This window comes from Calonectris borealis, chromosome W (assembly GCF_964195595.1).
Source record: "Calonectris borealis chromosome W, bCalBor7.hap1.2, whole genome shotgun sequence".
Taxonomy (NCBI): Eukaryota; Metazoa; Chordata; class Aves; order Procellariiformes; family Procellariidae; genus Calonectris; species Calonectris borealis.
In genome coordinates this window covers 9,132,526-9,152,467 of record NC_134351.1, presented here as the reverse complement: position 1 = coordinate 9,152,467, position 19,942 = coordinate 9,132,526, and the positions used below count along the sequence as shown (strand labels likewise).

General features: G+C 43.0%; 1 protein-coding gene across 4 annotated transcripts in view; it reads right to left on the bottom strand.

Annotated features, from left to right (window-relative positions):
- LOC142074819 (CUGBP Elav-like family member 4) overlaps window positions 1-19,942 on the bottom strand; it is a 717,496-nt gene that overhangs the window by 650,452 nt on the left and 47,102 nt on the right. The gene's annotated exons all lie outside the window — the stretch shown is intronic.

Genomic DNA, 19,942 nt, shown 5'->3' with positions numbered 1-19,942 from the left:
ACTTCTCTACAGCCTATAAAAACTGTTGCCTGAAGCCTGTGCACTCACCATTGCTTTCATGGGTACCCTCTGTGTCACCACAAGACTACTTCAGCCCCAGAGTAACAGCTATCTCTGAGCCCCACTGCATTGCTGTAGCTGCTCAGGAGTCAGCGTGTCAAATCCTAAATAACGGTACCCCATCTTACACCTAGATCCCTTCCGACTTATTTTCAAAGGACAGATCTTAGTTTCCGAACAGTGGCAGATTCTGTAATTATGTACATTTAAATATGAAGGGGGAATCAAAAGCAATTTTAAGGGCATGTGGATCTGGTCTTCTGCCAAAGTGCTTTATTCTATAATGAACTCTTCCTCTTAAGCCACTTTGCAGACACTTTGGTCTGAACCCAATATCAATAATATAGGTTAAATTTCACATGCTTAACAATATTTAACCCTGGGGCCTCTTCTTGGGCCGTTAAACGCCAGACAGTACACCAGCCTGGGGTACTGGGATAGGAGGTGAAAGCCAGGAAGGCAGCCCATCGATGGGTAACTAAAAAGAGAAAGGAAAACCTTGACCTATGCTGCATGAGTTCAGCATTGCAAACAGTAAAGCAGACCTTCTCTCTCAGGCTGTTTGTAGTCACATTTAAATAGTCAATAATTCATCACTTACAGTGAGAATGTTAAATGCAGAAAGCAGCAGAATGTAAATTAAAATGGCTAATCCTTTTTAGCATGATCCATTAACAACAAAATATTAAAGGTGAATGGGAGAATGAGAAGAGACTTCATGGGCGAGTGCATCGGCCTTTTGCCTCTGAGGAAAGGTCTGTACTCAAAGCTTCATTAGCTTACAAGCATAAGTGGGTCACACAGGCCTAACAGACATTTGTCCATACCACAAAACCAGTGACAGTCCGCAAGTACAACCTAGAGCCTCAGATAAAGCCGAGGTTATGAGAGGACCTTGTTCAATTCTGTGCATCCCCCAAGCTGTGTGGGGTACCGAGCACGAGCACGCTGCTTTGTTTCTTTAGCTCTGCCTCCCATCTGCAAGGGAGTAGTAACTCCTGTGCACCTCCATGTGCTGGAAGGATTAGCAAGTTAAACCAAATGCTTGGGGACTGTCATTATGGGGGAAGGGAGAGGATATTACAAGTGGAAATGACACTATCTGAAATACTGATGTCACTGTGTATGAAAACTGGGATGTGGCAGCTGAGCTGGAGCATAAAGTAGCAAGAGAGGATGGAGCTTAGGATGCAGTTTTACACTTTTACTGTGTTTTCATTTAAAATCCTAACAGAAAAGATTAAAACCCTACCAGAACAGTATGATGTCAGAGGCAAAGCAGCTTAACAAGTACTCCCTGTTGATTTGGGATGACAATCTCCAAACCCTTAAAACAAGTGAAAAGATCAACTGTCCCACTTGAACCAGGGTACTGAAAGACGAAAGGGCTAGCTCTGAAAGTGGGCGTTATAACCTTTCAGTGCTTTAGCTTAACCTATTCAAATTGAACACTGACATCACTACAGATGCGCTCTGCAGGGCCAGAGGTTTGGTGCTAGAATAACGTTCTCAATTCTTTGGTGAGATATTAGAGCTCTAAAGAAGCAGAAATTATTATCAGAGCAATACATCAGAATGGGGCCTGAAGGGGCTTTTTTGGGGTTTGGATGTATTCCTCTGGGACTCTGCTCATTCATCATCTCTTCAAGACAACTTATTTACTCCAAGATTTTGTCGGGTGTTCATGATCTGGGTACCTCCCACCCCCCCACCACTTTTTGCTTCTGAAATCTGTGCTCTGAAGCCATTTCTTTCTAGGCAGTGCTCCAGAACATAGCATTTCTACTGGGAAATGACGACTGCAAACAAACATAGCATCTACTTAGCAACGGAAAGAAAAAGAAAGAGAAGTGGGTTTTCTTTTAGTTTTTATAAAAGGCACAATAATCTCTCGCCTGAAGAGTAGTATAAGTGCTTCTCATAAAACATCATAAAACAATACAGTCCTGTAAAACCAAACAACATGTCAAAGCCCTATTTATTCCTTTCATTAACCTGATCTAATCCCAAGAAGTTTCTAATGGAACACGTATTGAATTGATGAGCCTTCCTCCAGCCCCTCAACTTACCCAAAAGAGATGGAACAAATATAAATATATCTACACTTTACACTCAGTCTTAATTTGTTCAAAGCTTGGAAGAGCTTAAAAACCCACCAGTGCCTCATGGAAAACTGACAAATATTCTATTTAGAGAGATTTTGGTTGCTTATGCCCTTGTTTTTCCTGCGGTGTTCCCTTCCCCCGCAGCAAGGGCTCATTCACACCAGGGACACAAGAGTTTTATTCACATTTGTTGAGGAAGGGCCCTGCCACCCAGCACAAACCACCCCCCTGCTAGTGGGGAACTGTTCCCCACAGCCCTCAGTTATGGTATGAATAGTCAGGTAAACTACATCCCCCCTTTTCAAGACTTCCCCACCCACCACAAAAAAAATCTTGGCATGTTCTTTTCCTAAGAAAAACATATTTATCAGATTTTTAGTACGTTCTCCCTGACCTCTATGATGTTCATCACAGGTTTTCCCCTGTTTAGTTTCATCCCCAGTTCTTTATGGACCCAAATTCAGAACCCACCTCCCAGTAACTAGATTTTTTCAGAGGTCTTGCTGCATAAAGTTAGACAGGGGGAAGACAGGATGTGATCACTGGAAGGGAAGGGTCCATTGAGGGAAGAAGAACCCCTCAAGTTTTAAGCAAGGATCTTTGTGATCCCAAAGGTTATTGGAAAAGAAATGGTTTTATCTGATCTATCTTAACCTGGGAAAAATAGGCAAACATGCTGCACTTCATAACTTTATCTCTACCAGAAAGCAAACGTTAGCAAGGGTGCTGCTCTGTGGAAGGCAGCAAGAGTATATAAGCAGATGGTGTTTGAGCATTTAACCACCGCAATCCAAGCATGACTTGGCAATGAATATACTAGAAGCCTTGTTTACCCTAGAGCTTTGGACAGTGCAGCTGCTACTCCAGTTCTGGTAGAAATTTTCAAGCACAGGTATGTTTGGTGAGGGGCAGGGATCGCTACCCTAGATGGCAGGAGGCACTGTCTCGAAATCAGCAGTGCCCTCTATGCACAAGCTCTCCAGACACTCTCCATTGCTGGTCTGTACACTGAATCCTAACCAGCATAGCTGATGGGTGCATCAGCAGCTGAGAAATAAGAAATATTTGGCCCATACAAGCTCTGTCAACCAGTAGTTGAGGGGCTGACTGTCTTCTCAGCAACCAGGAATGTAGATGTGTTCTAACTGCCCAGCTGTAAACTTCGTCCTACCCACACCCTCCTCACACATTTCTTCTTCACTAACTATCTGCATGAGGCTGAGAAGGCTATCTTCAACAGAAGCCTGTCTTTTCTTCTGTCTGTGACGAAAATAGCCATGGATATTTGGAGATGCTATTTACACATACCTAAAGACAGGAAGTGAGCAGGATGGTCTATACAGGAATAGAAATTAGGGAAACAACCAATAACTCCACATTCTCAGGCAAGAACGTTAATCTCTGAATGAATTGCCAGTGATTTAGTCCAAGCCTATTTCAACAAACGTTCTCCTTGGGCATAAAGGCCAATAGGAACCTGATGGAACTCTAGTCCTCTACTGAAAAGCCCACACCCGACCTCCAAAATCGGATCCCAAATATCGCTTATTTCTTAAGCAGCCAACCAAATATAAACAAGTACAAAAACAAATTCAAATTGCCTTAACGTCACACTGCCTGCAGTGCAATGGCGAGGTGATCCCTCGCCTCCCATTACCCACCCCAATAATTCTTTTATATGGAGTGTGAAATAATTAGGAGCAGCAAAAATAATTTAGGAAACAAGAAGAAACTAATTGTATAAGCTTGTTTGGGGAAAACACAAAGGACAAAAGCAAACCTGGTAGAGATGCTGACAGATACAGTACCGGTATATTAAAGCCCACACATGTATTAATAATAAGCTAACTAATGGTCCCTTGCACAATACACAATGAATTTACTACACAGCAGCCTGCTGCTGTGGTGCACTGTGGCTCCACACCACAGAGAAGATCACGGGTTGTGAAGCAGGAGAGTTTAATATTGTGTCCAGTCCAATGACTTTACACGGTGTTTAGGGAGAGACCAAGGTTTCAGACTGCAGCTCTGGGAACCCAAAAATCTCCAAGCCAGCAATGCTACTGATTACATCCTCCGGATCCAGGCAAGTCGCAATCTACCTCAGTGCCCACCTCCCCAAAGTGTTAGATCCACGTACCAATAAATGACGTTACTCCTCAGCAGCACTGCTCAGGCCTTTAACTAATGCTGTGATTCAACCTCCAGGGATTAAACTCATCTTTCTACTTTGACTGAGCTAAAGGATGCTCTCCATCAGCAATACAAGTCAATGGAAACATTTGTTCATACCGAAGGTCTTTTTTCTTTCCTCAGAGCATGCTGGCAAGACAAGAGGTTATCTTAGCTTGCTAAATGGGGAAACCAAGGTATGGTGTTAATTGGAAAGCTCACTGAAGACCACACAAGAGGCTGAGGTTGTGGGGAAGCAAATCCATAGCTACTGCATCCGTGTCCTACCTTGACAGCTGAAAGATCTTCAAAAACCAGGGAGAAAGTCAGAAGCCTGAGGTCAGATAGTTTGTCCCTGACTGCTAAGCATGAAGCCTGCTTGACTGGACCAGCAAACCCTGACCTCCAGCAACGTAAGCTTTTCTTGACAGCAGGTCATCTGTAGGCCAGACCACATTTTGACTTCATGACAGACATTTGCACTCTCTTTAACATTGTTTTGTACCATGTCTATTTGTGCCCGGAACAAATGGATGCAAGATGTGGATTTGCAGATGTGAACAGGGGTCTAAACTTGTTACAACCATTCTGGAAGCTGCTATGTTCCAGGGTAAACACTCCCTCATGAGGAGGTTCTGTTTAGAGAGGTGAGCTGCAATCAAATAAAATTTAAAAAAAAAAACCCATGACACATACAACCACATAATCCTATAAAACACAATTTTGGCCTTATGCTAAAAGAGACAACAGACGGGGCACTAGTCTCACCAAAAAAACCCAACTTAAACAGCTACACCTTTAGGGGTCCTGTCCTATGCATTTTAAACTCAGCCAATGCTAAAATTGCTGACTGTCTATACAGCCCAGCCTAGATCTGCTTGCAGACTGTTGTTTTCTCGAGCAGCTCAACTTCACTGGCTGAGCTTACACCGTATCCTGAGCTTTAGGTGTTAAAAAAGCCCTCTGTTCTTTAAGTCCTGTCTCAAAGAATCTAGCCAAGTACACTTGATCCTCCAGAATTACCTTTCCTGATCATAAGCTTCCTAGCTCAACGCACTGGTTTAGAAACAACGCACCAACACATTTGGAAAGCCCCTTCCAATTTTTCTGAGTGAAAGGCATTCGCTCAGGCATGCTACTCAAACTCACCTGAGTTGTCTACCCAAAACTCCTCTACCACTTGAGTGCATTGCTGCTTCTTTCTTCAGCACCCACCGCAGCTGCTGGGCAGGACTGCTGTTTGTTTACCCACCTACTGCACATCATCCCGGCAGTGGCTGAATGTCAGTGCCAAGGCTAAAGGTTTCCTCAGTGCGTATGCACAGTTTTGTGAAGCACTTCAGGATCAAAGGTGCCAGTGAAACGCAAGGATATTATAAAAGCCCAGAGTTTCCTCACAGCCAGCTTGTCAACTAATTACAGTTGTGTGCTTTGCTGAGAAGCTCTGAAAGGTATCGAGAGCAAAACCCCATGGCATCATCTGACACTGACAATGCTGTAGCCGGGAGTGCTGCCATTTTTTATGCTTTCAGGACTGGCTTTGAACTGGACGTGAACTTGCATAGATATGTGCCTGATGCACAAGTCAAGTGCACCAGTGCAGTGATCCACCACACTTTCCATCACTTTACACTTAACTGCATGCCAAGCCTTCATAAATTACACTTGCTGCTTTCCAGTCTGCCTCTGACGAGAGCACAGTCGACCTCAGTGTCACTCGTGCCAGCCGCACAGAGCGCAGACAGCGGCTTGGATGGAGGACTGCTCAGCAGAGCTTTTCCTTCTGAAGGAGTCATCACAAACTCACTTCTTTCTGCCTTGCCCTCCCTGAAAAGCTGCAGGTAATCTGCAGCATGGATGGACTGACAGCATAGACCTTGACAAGAAAATGATTTGTCTGGAGTTACTTAGGAAGAGTCCAGGACAAAGCCAGAAGCAGAACTTGGTCACATGAATCTCAGTGCACCATCTTCGACTATACACTGACCTTCTCTTGAGGAAGGACCGGTATTTCTTTGTTTGATCCTGCCTAGTCTGACACACATGGGTAACACCTCCAAGCAGGTGACTGCATGGGTTAATTGAGGAAAGGAAACCGAGAGCGCCACATCTTCCAGCTTCTTATTCTAAGTGCTCTAACAACATATCTCCAATTTCTTTGCACTCTGCGTAAGAAACATCAGGGGTTGAGGGTTTTTTCCCTCCCCCTCCTTCTTCACAATCACTTAAAAAGGTATTGTTCTGGCTCTTAATAGGTAGTTTATGAAAGGAATTAAATGACATGGTTGCCTGCAATAGCAGGGGGGCAGACTCAGTGACCCAGGGGGTCCTTTCTAGGGCTGTGTCAGCCTATGACTAATGTCAATAAAAATGATTTCATCCCAGCTTTTACATGTAGGCAGGACAGCAAACAACAACTTGATGAGAACAAGAAGCTCTGAAAAGCTGGAGGGGGGGGGGGGGGTGGAAGAGAACGACAAAGCACACGCGCGATGTTCGATGCGGGGAAAGCAAGCGTTCAACTTGGACTAAAATATGACTTACGAGGCTGTTCATTTCCACCTCGACTCCCACGTACCTGAAGGGAATAGAATTTAAGTGTCCCAGCTCTGGCTTTGTAAGTGATTTGACAAATTGTTTTCTGTGCTGCCGCCACAGTCACCCAAAATAGGTAAAATATTTCATTTCAGAAAGGAAAACATTTACATGAGGACTTGACCTTTAACTCAATGTCAGAAGCTCCCCAGGTGGGAGGCGAGACTGATGGGAGCTTCAGCAGAGTCTAGAAACCTCCTGGAGTAATTACTGTCTCCATGGCAACAAAACACTGACATGGGAAGAGGGGGGGGGGAAAGGAAGGAGAGGGTTATGGACCTAAAAAGCACACGGGTTCCCACCTACATACATCTTCCAGCCTTTAAAGAGGCACGGGTCACTCTCCTGGAGTGACAAGGGCTTGAACAGCCCAGATGGATTTCTCCCTTGGCTGAATGGGGGATCTAGCATGGGTGCACCTTCAGAGTACCACACTGCAAGGCAGGACTCCAGAATAGAAACAGGGTGAGAGCAGTCTCCACCCCTGCTCGTTGCTCAGCTTTCTGCTGAGGGCCTCAAACAAAGGGTAAAGAGGGACAAATGCAGAGAAGCCACTACCAGCTCTAGAAACCTCAGTTCACCTGCAAGTGGAGCTACAAAGTAGCCAAAAAGCCTGGAGACAAAGAAGTAAAAGTTTTTAACTACTCAAAAGCATTCCATTTAGAGAGGAAAAAAACCCCAAACAACAAACACAGAAGAAAAAGCTAGAAAAACCACACTTCCTTTCAGAGTACTGTTGGCCTGCTCTCATCATCACTTAACAAGCCAAGTGGACTGACTGGTTTTTAAATGCTTCACCATAAAATTAGAATTTCTGATCAGGAGTTTCCACAGGGCAGAGGGGATTCAGCAAATCACCAAGACAGGAAGCAAAAACTAAACCCTCTCAAAACCCAAGTAGTGCACAAGCTGATGACCATCTTCACAGAATCACAGAATACTTGAGGTTGGAAGGGACCACCTTGTATAAGATGACCAAGATCTTCCCTCTCTTTGGTTTGTATCAGCTCACTCAAAACATGGAGAGGTGATGTAGGGTCTGCTCTGACTCCAAAGACATTCTCCATTTAGGGAAGTGCTGTGTGCCAGGGAAGCAATGCTATGTTCAGGTCCTATGTGACACTGTGTACTCAAGTCTCTTAATCCAAAGTCCTTGCTAATGGCTGGAAGTGCTTTGAGGGAGAAAGGAAGGCAGAGGGGGAGGAACAAGAATTTTGCTTCCTGATTTTAGTACAGAGAAGATAATGTTTTTCATCTTGGTGCTAAGCAACAAATGTTTCCTCCTCTTCCATTCAAGGTTTGTGTTTTAAGCCATTTTCTCCTCTTCACTCCCTTCTCTTCATCCCCTCCCTCCATTTACTTACAAAAGCTGTTCTATTCAGTTTAATTGGAACAGATGGAAATATAGAAGGTTCCTTTTAAAAATATAAATAAATTATACACACACACACTTATATTATGATCCAGAGAGGGGAAAAAACATAAAAATCTCTGAGAACAGAGAATATGAAGAGCTAGTACTCATTGTTCTGATGGTGAACTCTAATTTTAGATGTGTTTACAAATGTGTGCCTCAAAAAAAAATTACAGAAAGTGCTGCTCCATAATATATATTTTTGCTTCTCTTGCAGCTAATGCTTTTTGCTAGGAGCTAGCAGTTGAAATCTTCATGCAAAGCAATTCCATCCCTCAGAAATCAGGAAGAAGTGGTCTATGAAGTTCACCAAACACTTCCCCCCCACACACACACCTTCTCTCTCTACATAAACAACTTCTCTCATTTTCCCACCACCCCCTTCTTTTGACCCTGGTACATTTAACTTTTTCTACAATTATACATTTTGCATCTGAATTTAGTGCTTCTGACAAGTGACAGCTACTGGATTGACAACCTGAGAGAGAATGACATCCTATTTATCCAAAAAAAGGGTACAGGAAGCCATAGGTTTCTACTTACCACGTTAGTCCTACCATGCTCTTGGAAAGGATTTTTCATGAGTAAATCTCAAAGCACTTAAGGAGGTCAGTGTCTTTACTCCATTTGCCAATGAGAAGACAGAGGCTTGGAGGAATGTAAAGTGACTTGCCCAAGGTCAACCAAGAGAGGCATAGCAAACCTTTGTATGCAATCCACCTCCCTCAGGGTCAGCCCCCTGTCCAACTCACCCACTCATCCCCTCCATCGTAGAAGGTAACACATTTCCTTCAGCTCTTATGCCAGCCAAAGTGCATTTTGAAGTCAGATGAACAGACCACGGACAACGCAAACCGCAGAAACCACCGGAGCTGTCAAAGGCTTCTTCATGGTGTCCCTCTGCTCACCATAAATAGTAAGATACATACTCCCTCTCATTTCCCGTAGGTTATTAAGACAGCAATTGATAGTATTACTGCCATCGTGAATAACCCTGATTTTATACGTTGCCTCTTTTTCAGGCATGAAGAGGATCAAATACAGACAAAATAAAAGTCGGAAAGTCTGCTTGCATATCTCCTCCCAGCACCACTGAAGACCTCTGAGAAGGAATATAACACCTGAGAGATGCTACCAGTCTGCCAAGGGACAGAAAACCAGAGCAGAAGGCTGTATTTCTTTCACATTGAGAAGTTCACATGAGCTGAATTTAATTTACTATTTAATTCAATGGTAAGAACATTACAATTAACAGTGTCCTCTATTTATCAGCCCTGTCGACTACCAAAGCTCTTTGTTCATATCATATAACCACAGCTAAAACCTTACAGTACCAGCCAGAAAGCAGAAAGATGAGAAATGGGAGGGGATGGGGTGGGGATGTGTGTGTGGAATAAAAGTCAAGGTCTAGTTTTGCTTGGGATGTTTTGTTCACCTGAAGACACTTGAAGTCTTTCTACCTGCACTGTACTACAAAAGAATATTAGATTTCCCAGGATCTACAACTGAGAGTTAGAAGTTGCTAGAAATATAGTACAGGTTAGAAATATACACATAGTACAGGTGGAAAGGAAAAAAAAAAAAGGCTGAACTTTCTTTTGTTATTAGCACCATCTCAGTGAACATTTTTCTAACTACAAATCTCCAAAAGGAACAGGAAATCTGAGGTGTAGACTAGCTAAGAGACATACCACCAGCTCAGGCTAGCAAGACTCATAGGCTGAACCTTGAGTCTTCTCCTGGTGACCCAGACAGTGTCCAGATGGATCTCTGTCTCACTCTTGAATCTTACATTAAGACTTCACAGGAGGCCAAGATTTGTACTAGAACTTTGTGGAAGATGGATCAGAAGTGATCCGGATGAGCAAGGAAGCAGAGGTACATGGATCTTCTGAGGGTGCAGAGTGGAGAAAGAAAGACAGTGAATAGTACATGTTAGATGCAGACAGGCAGCAAGCTCAGACTCCATCATTCCACCACACATCAGCCCCTGCCTCCCAAAGAAACAACTTTCTCCCCCCTGCCTCTCAAGTAGGATTTTTCAGCCTCTGCTGTAGAAAACAGCACAAACAAGACAAAATGCTCACAATATGACTGATGTCTCCCTACCCTTCCAGTTCTTTATATAAAACTTTGAAATATTTCTACCAACAGACCTCTCCCTTGGGCTTTCTGTGAGTTCGCATCATTAGGTAGTTTCCTGGCAAGGGGAGATGAGAGGAATCTATGTAAATTTGCATCCCCTTGATGCTGTCCTAAACCAAACCTCTCCCTCCTTGAAGTTGTGCCAGTCAAACACTGCACGAGAAGATCAACGCCATGCTGCCTGCTGATGTGGAAGATGTGGGTTCAATTCCCATTTTCACCACAAGCTTCCTAGGTGACAGGCAGGTTTTATTTTCCCTCTGTCTGTAAAACAAGCATTGCACTTCATTACCCTACAGGGAATTTGGGAGGATAAAACCCCAATGATGTTTCGGCAGCTCAGATTCAAAGCTGGTAGAAGTTTTCTATTAGAAATACTTTGGAACTTGGGAAGGGGAGCTATTTTGTCCCCCAAAGTAGTAAAAAAAAACAAACCTCCACATGCTCATTTCTAAGCTTGCTGTGAAAGAGAATGAAAAATTCCAGCAAAAAATTCCAGCAAAAATTTCCAGGCAAAGAAACAGCGTCCCTTGGCCCATCCCTGCCCCAGGCCAATTTATTCAACAAAAGAAACCCAAAAGCCATTTGAAAAGACACATATGAACACTTTTTTTTTTTTAGTTCTTGTCCCTTTTTAGAAGAACAGTACATTCTGGCCAATTCCCTAAGACAAGTAAGGGCCACCCTAGAGCCCTGCTCTCTTTAGAGGTATCTCGAGACAAGCATTCTTTTTCCACTCCACTGACAAACAGTACTGTGGAACTAATGGGTGAAGATTGGAAAACTTTTTCCCTAAACAGGCAGGGCCCATGAAACCAGGAGTGACAACGTACCAGGTGAATAACTAGAGGAGACAGAAAGTAGTGTAATTTCATACAGAGACAGATCATTCTAATCAGACAATTTAAAGATGCATTTTGTCTTTTCTTCTTCATTGCTAATGAACATAAATCACAAAGGTAACAAAATCCTTGGCGCTCCCCCTCCCCCCAATTACCTGCCCATGAGCTCTAAGAGAACAGAAAGCATGAAAGAAATTTTGGCATGTTTTATTTTGGACCATCAGGCAGCAGTTTGTACTGATAGATGTATTTTTGAGAGCATACAGCTGCCTTATTCACTAATTAAGGCTTCTGAGAGTGTAATGAAAAACTGTGTGATTTCACTGCATGGCAAACGGCCAGCACAATTTGTTCCAGATACACAAAAGAGATTTGAGTTGCAGATTATCTGAGTATGGGTAGGGTGAGTTTCATGCAGGTGTGCAGCAAAGGCAAGGAAAAGGGGGCTGGCACCGTATTCCCAGCACACTTGCAAATCCTACCGTTGGAATTTCTTCCAGAGACAAAACCCCACAAAGCACCGGTGACATTTACCACTTGTTCCAATGTAACAACCCTTACCTGAGCGGCAGACGGTATATGCCATACGTACCTGATAACACTAGAGGGAGCGTGTAGAAGAAGAGGAGGAAGAGCAGTTACATTTTTGTTGAAAGCGGTAGATTTGCAAGCTAGTGTAGCTTTTATAATATGGCAAAAAGCATATTCAAGTAAAGGACAGCATTCCTGCTTTCCATTCCTTCTCTTAATGTGTATTAGCTGGTGTGAAAGTCCTTAACCATTAAACATCTTTTGTTCTTGCTGCGAAAGGGAAGAGAAAAGCCTCTTTCACATTGTGAGAGGGGATACCCATAAAACAGTTTAGGCTTGCTCAAAATTGAGCAGCGCTCGTGCAACGCAATTCAGACAAAACAGTCTCCAGACAATGGCTGGCGTACGAAGACGTCTCTGAACAAAGTTGGTACTTTAGCAGTCAAAAAGACAGAGCCTAGGCAAGACGCCAAGACCAGGAACCCCATGAATTGCTGATGGGCTAAAAAAGCACCAACTCCACAATAGCATCTATCCCAGACCATCACTGCAGTATATCACCCTGACCACACTGGCAGCAGCCCTGAGCTAGCAGAGAGTGTGAAAGATGCACGCTATCAAATTTACATACATCAAGCAGACAACAATATGACCAAAATTAAAAAGCTACTAATACATAGCAATCTGCCAAATTGAAATTCTGGACTCTTCGGATATCCAACTCCATGTCTGTATCTATTATATTATGAACATAATCTCTATGACTATCAGCAGCTGGAACATAGAAGGTTTGCTTTCCTCAGTATTTGGAAGAAAGCCTCACTCTTTATCCCAATGCTCCATAAATAGCACTTTTCCCGCCAATTTCTCTGCACTATAATCCAGATTATATCCCAAACCTTCAGTCAGAAGCCATCAGCTTTCAGATATTAAGGAGAATACTGATCCATGGAGAGAAAACATGTCAGAGAACCAGATCCCTCTCACTGATGGAAATAAACACATTTTTGGAGATAATCCTCAGCTTCAGGCACAGTTTTGACAGTCTGATCAGTACAAGAAAAGTCGTCACTAAATACGTGCAGGATTTTCAAGGGAAGGCATTCTCAATAGGGGAGGCAATAGGCGACTTCTTACAGATTCATTTAAATTTAGCAGAGGGCAACAGGGCTGCCATGATCTACATTTTTAGCTACAGTTTTAGAAGTCTTTGGGAGTCATTGGAGTTTTTAGAAATGACGTTGTACTTAGTTAAAATGAATTGTTGACAAAATTTTCTTTTTTTAAGGGAGTTTGGAAGACAATAGCATTGTCAAATATTGGACACCCCTGTTCCCTGTAAAGCAGCCTTTCACCCTTAACACAGCTGCAAAGAACAACTCTGTTTCTTTGGTAAGTTCTTTTATTATTTCTAAAACATGACATGATTTTTGTTTGGTTTTCAAAAATTTCCTTTTTTTTTAGTTGCCTTTCAAAATAATTATTTGTTACTTAAAGAAATTCTCATTAGAACTTGCAATGCACTTGTTTCCTACTTCCCCCCCCTTAATAAAATGTACTATTTCCCTGCCTGCCCTAACTCCCAGTGAAATCAGTCAGCTGTCCTATGCCTCAACAAATCACGGCAATTAGCAACAAACACCACCACAGCACAAACATTTCTAAAGACTGTCCACAAAACACATCCAGAGACAATATTCAGAACACATGTATCAAGAAGCTCTTAAGACACCAGTCATGGAAAACCTAATTAATCTGATTCAAAACAAACACTGCAGCCGACACGAACCAGGCTGCAAAAGACTTCTACAGGAACAAAGTGAACCTTTGACATGGTCAGCGAAGCAGTACCGCAATTCAGAGAGGGAGGGAGGGAGGTTTTGGGGGATCAACTGGTGCAAACCACAGCCTGCTGAGATCAAGCCAAGCAGGAGAGAAGGTCCTGTTCAAAACACAGAGCTCCATACGACCCTGGCCTAGCTATATCTTACCATGACACATTATGGGAACTAGAAATCAATGCTCCCACTAAAACAGTGGCATGATTTTTCAGAACTGCTGAGCACAGGGGTGTCCCCATTGATTTCAGTGGGATCTGCTGTGTATTTGGTATCTCTGAAAGCTAGGCCACACACTTAGGTGCCTATATATAGCCTTAAAAGTCTAACTTTAGGCACCTATTTAAAAATAAGTGACAGAAATCTCAGCCTCTATTCCTGGAAGTACGATCTTTGAGAAAAGAAGTGAAGCCCACAGGGGGGCAAGCATTGCCCAAGCGTTGCCCCTGGCATTTCAGATCCCGTTGCCCTCCCCACAAGAGTAGCATTCAAGCTGTTGCTATGGCTGTAAAAACTCTGCAGGAAGATACCATGGGCCTACCTGTGTTCAGGTTGAACCAATGCTTCATGGTTATGAGGGAAAGCGGAAACAAAGACCCCTGCCTGGATTACTAAAAAAAAAAAGATGTCAATATTGTGATGATGGTCAACAAGAAATTCTTCAGTCCTTTATTGTGGTCAGGCCACATGCCCTCAGCTACTAGCTAAGGAACAGTGCCCCAACATGGTTAAAAAGCTGTTATGCACCACCCCAGAGTAGATGCATTTCCCTTCTTAAAAAAAATAAAAAAGTAAAAATCCAGTTTATAGTGAGAATGGCAGGTCACCTTGAAAACATCAGAAAAGAATATAGCACTGGCAGCTTTACATGATTTAGAGATGTTAACTAGTGACTTTACCAGCCTGCACAGCTTCTGTAGTATGTTAGGTCCTTCAAAAAGTTTATGACATTGCCTGTTTTTAAGCATGATAATATATGAGGATATTACCTCTGAACAACTACCGTGCTTCATTTGATGGAACAGGTCATAACGAGCCTTCACTTTACACCTTTGAAGCTTTGAATCAAGGGTAGGATTTTTGTCCATTTCTGTACTAAAGCTGCTAAAATTGAGGTCCCTTTTCTCTCCTCACCACAAGGCCTGCATTTTTTCCACAGCCCTAAAAAAATGAATACTCTTAAAGAAGAGACGTATGTTCTTCTAACACCTAATATTAAGCTGTTACAACACTGAAGCATGAAAGGATCGAATATATTGTTGCAGTTGCCACACTGATGAACTAAAGGTTTACCCAAGTCCAGTTTTCTTCAGTAAATGGTTTTTCATTATCCAAAGTGGGCAAAGAAAAAGCTTACCAAATATACTGCCTTGCCCAGCATCACTTCTGGGTTTTGGAGAGCATTTGCCATTCACCATTACGGTTTTAGTTTTTACTTGACTAGAATAGACCCAGAGACAGAGATTCCTCCCACCTCGCTTTAGATGCATGGCTGAGGCTCTCAGAACAGAGTGTGATGGCCCAAAGTTATTTATGCAGCCAGTGAATGCAGAGAGAGGGGTCTCAGGAGTGCTGTTTATAACCACAGCCTGCTGGGTCAGGCCCAATATCCATTTATCCCAGTATCCTGTCTCTGGCAGTGGTCAGTAATGGCTGTTAAGTGAAAAAGCACAAGAACAGGACAAATATGTATATTCTCTCCCTAGTATACTCTCTCAAGCTCTGCTAGCTGCATCTCAAAGACTTGCTGACCCCAAGGTAGCAACCTTAGACTAAAACACCCTTGAGTGGAGTTATCACAATGTTTGCCTAGTCACTTTGAGTTGGTGAACTTCTGTCAACCCCATCATGCTGTAAAGAGCTTATCAGTGCATAGGCAATGATGTAGAAACCACTGCCATAATATCACTGCTTCAAAATCTTAGGAGGATGCTCTCATCCCATTGCAAGATACAAGCAGGCATCAGTAAAAAACGTCCAGGGGAACTCCAGCCTCTGGAAGCAGTGGTATAAATGCCACAGAACCAAGATCAAACTACTTTCTGAGCATCCAGGTAACCCAATAATGTAGAAGCACTATGGGCACTTCTAATAAGAGAAGCCACCAGCATTAGTCTCGTTTTGCTGGAGAGGGGCTGACAGTGTGTCCTGCTTCAAGTTGCAGAAGAGTTAGGAAACAATGAGATTCCTGACCCTCAGCTCAGCTGTGTAACCCCCAGTCCAGGCACCTTCTGTCAGATCTACAGCAACTATTTATCAGGAGCAAAGACACTGCTGCGTGCTGGAAAGGTTTCTGTGGGGCTTCCCGAGAATCACTTTGAGATATTGAAATGCTATTTTCAAAGGGGTTTTCTAAGCAATATATTTAACTTTATAAACTCAGCTTAAAAGCCCGAAATTATTATAGGGGGGGAAAGAAACCCAAACAAAAAAAACCACAGACGACTTTCAGGAAAAGTTGTTTGACAAATCATTTTTCCACAGTCTGCCTTTCAGCCAGCAGCAAACACACAGTTGTACCGCTCTTCAAAAGGCTTGTAGTGAGTCAGCTGGATACCTCCTGCATGCTGCCTACAATTCCCACCATTCCACGTAAAACACTTTCAGGTCCTACCAGCATCCCATGGAAAACACTTTCAGGTCCTACAGCTTTTTGCTCCCAAACTGATACGCTGATCCAATAATCAGGCATCATGTTATCTGTTTAGCCAGGTCCAGTCAATACGTTGCTATTTAAGTTGCATTATCACGGAGATATATTTGGTACAACATCCGCAGGGATTGTATTACAGAACACTAAATTGTTTGCTACCAAAACGCAGGGCTATTCAATCTGGCCCATGCTAGTCAAGAAGAGGTCTTGAAACATGACCCCATCTCACCCCATAACTGCATTGCTTTCCCAGCCCGCTTTGGTACCTGATCAGTGTCTTCTGGACTCCAGCACTGGCTGCAATTGCAGTGGACTGCAGAAAACCTAGCACTTGTACGTGCAGAGCTCACAGCACAGTACTGAAAAAATATCACAGAGCTGCTCGATGTCCTCGCCCTCCACTAAAACATAGGCTGAGTTGAAAATCAGCCAGTGATGCCCAGTGCGATTCATAAACAGTGCTTTAGGCCAGAGGGAAGGAGGGGAGCAGATACCACTAGTAGATGGCTAACATTTAAAAGGCAGAATTTGGGGCGGGGGGGGGAAATAGTGTTTTAAATTAGCTCTAAGTTAGCAGTGTCCAACTGAAAAAGGGGAAAATGCCTGGAGTCACAGGACTGACTACCTCTGCATAGATCTGCTAGCCAGGCCCAGGCGTGAGGAAAAACATTATCTTCTACTTTGCATGAGTTGCTTATTACCACGTTCCTTCAAAGCCTCCCAAACAGAGAGAAAAACCTCTCCCACCATCAGGCTCCACCAAGATGACATGGTTGCTGGGAGACTCGCAGTTGCAGATACCTACTACAGAGAGGTAAAAAGACAAATCCCTTCTGCATGTGCGACCGAGGCTTGTGGCTCAGCCACTTCCAGCTTGCTGCTGGCAGCCTGGATATTACCTCTAAGATAAATGAATAAGAGTTTAGGTCTTATTGGATTACTGTTTATTGAACTTTATAAATTCCAATTAACAGACCCCTGAGCAATAAGAGACATGTAGTGTACTCTTCATTTTATAGTGCAATTATTACTGAGTTTATCCTCAGCTGAACAAGAGGTATTAACGGATAAAACATGGGAAAGAAGACATACTAATAGATAAAAGCAGATATTGGAGACAAGGAGATAAACAGATACAACTAGGAGAAAATGCACAAGGAAGAAAGAGCACACGTGTTTGGCTGATTAGGTTATTTCATTGCTTATACTACTACGCAGGAGGCCTACAGGAAATAGATGAGACAGTTACACAGATGAGTAAGTGTCCTAAATATGCAAGCAGGAGAAAAGAGGTATAGAGGGGGAAGGGGGGGGAAAAAAAAAGAAGAGGTAAACAGCAGTCAAAATAGAACAGAGTTTGGAATTTATTGTTTTCACAGTTGCTCTAGAGGCATGAACATGTTGAGAAAGATCTCCCGATTCAGCATTTTGCCAACATGCAGAGAAAGTTGTACCAGTGAAGCCTTGGTACTATTTAAACGAAGGAAACATGCTCAGGGTGTTCATCCATCAACTAATTTATACAAACAAGATGCAATGCAATCCCTCCATCCCCACCCCAATATCAGACAGGTAACACAAGATCTGTGGAAACTCAGCTCCATTAAAAGCCATGATGAAAGAAAGGTGTTTTTAAAGCACTGCTGCTACACTTCTTTCAGGCCATACTTGCCCCTTGCCCCCCTCCTTATTCCCACCTGCCCTTTTTTATTTTTTATTTATTGAGCCTGTGCATACTGTCTTTTTCAGAGATAAGAGGAGTATGTACGTGTATAAACTCCAGCAGTAACTAACTACATCGATCCAGTCCTCATTGCCAGGGTTTGCTGGTACTTTCACGTGCTAAATATAAGAGCTCCCCTACCTGTCTGCTGCAGGTATTATGAAGTGGAAAAAGAAGAGAAATTCACGTTGTCTTCATTTCATGCTTGAACTTTCACATTATGATTCTCTGCTGGTGGGAATATTAGTGTGGTAGTTTCCAGTTCCTTCACCCCCATCCCACCATGGTGTCAGAGACCAGATGCCCTCTATAAATTTAGGTGTCCCTCAGAGAACTTGCAGTTTACAACATAACGCAAAAGGTGCGTGGTGGGTGTTTTGCTTCCTAAGGTCCCAAACACAGTTAGCATCAGTTACTTAATTCAAAACAGGGATCCAAACAAAAGATAATTTCTAATGTTGGACAGCTGCTTCTTGGCCCATAGAAAAATCAGCCCAGCAACGCTAAAACAAGCTGAAGACACGGTTTCATCGGCAGACTTCACACTCACCTCCCTGCAAAATGATGTCAAGGGAGATGAGGGTCAGGGAGATGATCAGACATGCTACACAATCACTAGCAAGTTAAAATAAGATCAAATGGTTACACCTAGGTGTTGTGGATACTTGTGATGAAAGATAGCCGTGTCTCAGCACAGTTACAGTCTGAACATAAGGCTTGCAAGGAAAGGGCAGGACAGCAGAGCTGCACACACGGAGGAACACCATTGTTAGGGTATCTAACTTCTACCCCATCTGTGACAGAGGTTGAAACTGGTCCTAGATCTGTTCGCCCACAAATTATTTCTTCTAGTTATAGAAGAGTTACAAGGGAGATCTTACAATGATCTTGTTCAGCCTCCCTGCTCAAAGGAAAACAGATTTAGTTGTCACACCCTGGTACAGGTTTTGTCTTTTCCTAAGGGTCCTGAATGTGAACGCTACTGGAGCTGCTGGCGTCAACTGCAGTAGGTAACGGACTGCAGCAAATACCCCACATACTAGTAAGAGATCCAAACCTTAATCATCCTCTCTGAATACTATCTAGCAACTTCTGCCCATGCAAAGGAGGTGTAAGAAGGTTGGTTTGGTATTGCTTTGAATGAACAAGCCTTTTGTACCATGAGGAAGAAGATATGAAAAAAGACAAGGTCTATAACTGTTTTTTAAAGCTTTCCTCCAAACATCAGGGTGATTTTTTCATAATACAGCAACAATCGAGTTTAAGAAACTTGATGGCCTCTTTTTTACAGCTCCCATCCCTGCAGCTACCTCCAGCCATATCAATCACAGGAGTCAGTTACACTTCTCAACTACTTTCCTGCATTCTCTTCCCCTTTAGACACTTGTAAGCTGTAACGTCCATCCCCTTTAAAGCTATTAAATAGCAAGTGGAAGCAAAATATTTCTCCAAGAGTACGTCTTGTTGATAAAATACAATCTGCTTATGCAAACACTGACACAACACAGGGCCGTCAGCAAAGCTGTAAACTCCTCTTCAGGGTAGAGGTTGCACAACGCTTCAACAGTTACATGAAAGACAGCAAACAGGACCCGGGTCAGTGAGTGTTAATCTACTCCAGGAACTTAACATATCTAAGAACGTATTGCAAACTAATAACGGCCAACCCCCTGCCTACCCCCCATACCACCTCCCGAGCCCCCAGATCCTGCAATAGATCATACAGAATGGATTACATTAATTTTCTATAAACTATATCAACTTGAGTGACATGTCCTTAAGGGTTAGGTGATTGATATCCACAATGAAGTCTTATAATCTAAAATCATATTAATATTAATATTAAAGATTTTCTGTCCTTTAT